We start from the raw sequence: 3,781 nt of genomic DNA, 5'->3' as shown, positions 1-3,781 counted from the left end.
ATTAAGACGTTTTATGACGAGATCAATATATATATATATATATATATATATATATATATATATATATATATATATATATATATATATATATATATATATATTTAGAAATATGAATTTTGTATTTAAAAATCTTTCATCTAACTATATAACATTTAGTTTTTCAAAACTATTTATTTTTCAAAGTTTATTTTCATTTCATTTAGGAAAATAGTTTAGCGCGTAACGTTTTTCTTTTTAAGAATTTAAATGGATACAAGTACTAATCGTTTTTAAATATCAATTACGTCACTAGGCAGGTGTTACTACCGTATACTTAATTTGAAAACATATATATTTAATGAACACGTTTTAAATACACGTTACTACCAATATTTCAACATACGTTTATTTATTTAAAGGCAGTTTAGATAGACAAGTCCCATTATATGAAAAAGTGTTTTCGTACAGTTGAAAACTACATCAATTGATTACTATGGAATTCCATCGACAAACATATGGAACCAAATACTATATTGTAAAGTATTTATACTTAATATTTTGTTAACGTTATCAAGTTATAATATATACACATATACATATATAATCATATTCGTTCGTATAATAGTTCGTAAATCTTTGGAATTTGGTTGAGGTTAAATGAATGTATGAACACAGTTTAAAATTCTTTAGATTCAACTTACAAACTTTGCTTATCATGTCGGAATAACATAAAGATTAAAGTTTAAATTTGGTCGGAAATTTCCGGGTTGTCACAAGTAAGTCTCGGACCCACCCCCATCTCCTCCAGAAAGAAAAATAACTAAATGGTTGAGGCACTTCTGGTTCATTGACTTTGGAGTCTGCTTCAATATACATCTCGAAATCTCTTCTAGAACTAATGGAATCCAAGCTAGGTGTAGGATCCATCTCTCACGATCAGTTAAAGGGTTTTGATATGAAATGATTTTTGAATATCGAATGATATTCTAATTATATATAGAATATCTATACATACTTCCAAAGATCCCGTGAATTACGAAGAAAATTAAGGAAACATGTCAGATAAAGTCTACAGTGACAGATACGCTAAGATATGGATTAGTAGACATGCTAAGATATGAATTTTTGTCTATACACTATTCATGCAATCAATGCAGTAAGGTGTGTCTAGACTAAGAACGATAAGCAGATGATTTCCGACTAAAAATGATAAGCAAAACTTTTGACATGCAGACACGGTCGAAGTCCAGACTCACTAATGCATCTAAACAACTATCAGTTAGACACACTAATACAAGACCTGGTTCGCTAAGACCACCGCTCTGATACCAACTATGATGACCCGTTCTAATCCATCCGGACGAAGTCCATATCGATTATAAATGATTCATAACAGCTGAATACATCGCGAGGTACTTGACCTCTATATGATACATTTTTACAAACATTGCATTCGTTTTTGAAAAGACAATCTTTCATTACATCAAAAGTTGACGACATGCATACCACCTCATAATATATCCAACTATAATTGACTTAATAATAATCTTGATGAACTCAAAGACTCGAATGCAACATCTTTTGAAACATGTCATGAATGACTCCAGGTAATATCTCTAAAATGAGCAAATGCACAGCGGAAGACTTCTTTAATACCTGAGAATAAACATGCTTTAAAGTGTCAACCAAAAGGTTGGTGAGTTCATAGGTTTATCATAATAATCATAATATTTAATAAGCCACAAGATTTCATTTAATTAAATGTGCAGGATCATTACAACTGCAAAAATCATTCATACGATGAGTCGCCTGGTAACCGACCTTAACATAGAGCGCTTAAAATATCTGGCATCATACATTCCACTATTCAAATGTATGACAAGAACCCTTCAAAGTACTAAAGCATTTCCACTATTCGAAAATGGGGGTGGTTGGTGCCCGTAGATCTACCTTTAGGATTCGCGTCAATTAGGGTGTATGTTCCATAATTCTTAGGTTACCAAGCATCATAATAATAAGTACAGATATCCAGTATAACAAAACAATCGTAGAATGTAGTTTTATGAACTTGTGCTTATTTGGTAAAACATTTATAAAAGTTGCGAATGTATTCTCAGTCCCAAAAATATAAAGAGAAAAAGGGAGCAAATGAAACTCACCATACTGTATTTTGTAGTAAAAATACATATGACGTCATAGAACAAGTGTAGGGTTGGTCCCAGATTCACGAACCTATATCAATTATATATATATTAAAACATATACTCACATAATTCCTTCTATTAATTATATAATATCTATATATTAAGAATTGTAGTTATATAACTAAATTCCCGTTAAAATATATATACTTTATTTATATATTATATCTTCTGTTAAATGTTATATTTATTTTTGTAAAATAATTAATATTTATACATATAGTTATATAAATATATTTGTAATTGGTATTATACCAGAAATCAATATTTTGTTATATGTAATATTTTATATGTCAAATATTAAATTTTATGTAATATTAATATAAGTATATAATATCTATTTGTTATATAAAAATAATATTAATTATGATAAAAATCAGGATAATAATAATAATTATAATAATAATAATAATAATAATAATAATAATAATAATAATAATAATAATAATAATAATAATAATAATAATAATAATAATTATGGAATGACACATAATACTTGTATTAGAAATAATAATAATAATAATAATAATAATAATAAAATATTAAAATTACTACCTCACTAGAATAGGCTTTAAAAATAATATACGCCACCAACCGAGCTTGAACCCAAGACCTCTCGCTCACATGCTAACACTCTATACCCTTCCTCCACTTCTACTTTTCTGTATTTCTATGAATTCATCAGATATATAACTCGTTTCATTCGGTTTCCTTCATCACAGGCCCAATACTACGTCGGCCCAACTGTACAAACGGTTTCAAATGGCTCATGAGTCGGTTAGAATTCCATGGCCCAATAATAGTTTGATTTGCTGGTAGATAAAAAAATAAACTGCTGCAAGCTTGGATCGAACTCAGGACCTATTGTTTAAGCAAGGCCTAACAAACCATTGAAGCACTCGTACATTCTTGTATATATCCAGACATTTAATGTTTTTTTAACATGTAGTTATATGCTATCAACTTCTTCAAGAATTTAATCGAGTAATAGCAAGTGTACACGAATGGTAATTTTTCCAGGCAACATCTCGTTTTTTCACCTTCATAATCATCATCATCGAAGTCACCATACAACATCATCATCATTTAGTTACCTCATATACATGTATCATTCATCTTATCCAGAACCGAAACAGAAACATAATCACGTCGTTATTTTCTCATTATCATTATCTTTCTTGTTATAACAGAAAAATAGAACGCACAGTTGTAGTTTGCTTGATCATTTATAGCGATAGTCAGCAAGTTATAAAATGGTGGTGGTTTGTTTATGAAGGGTGGTGTGAAACTGACGTAGAAACAGAAACTATATATAGCAGTAATAATAATTATCGAGTAATAGGTTTGTAATGATTTCATGGTGTTTGATGATGGTAATCATATTTGGTTGTTCTTGGTGGATGATGGTGGCCGATGGTAGAGTCTAGGGTGGTTTTGGTTGGCGGTTAAATGGTGATGATAGGGTGGTAGTGGCGGTGAGTTCACCGAACAAGAAATAAGAAAAAGAGAGATAGAGAGAGAAAGAAGACAAGAGAGAAAGAGACGGTGATAGTGGCGGTTTCGGTGACTGGGTCTGAAATGGGAGATACAATAGTGGAGCA

The sequence above is a fragment of the Rutidosis leptorrhynchoides genome, chromosome 8 (genome assembly GCF_046630445.1).
Source record: "Rutidosis leptorrhynchoides isolate AG116_Rl617_1_P2 chromosome 8, CSIRO_AGI_Rlap_v1, whole genome shotgun sequence".
Taxonomy (NCBI): domain Eukaryota; kingdom Viridiplantae; phylum Streptophyta; class Magnoliopsida; order Asterales; family Asteraceae; genus Rutidosis; species Rutidosis leptorrhynchoides.
The sequence above is the reverse complement of the archived record's forward strand: the minus strand, read 5'-3'. Positions refer to the sequence as shown.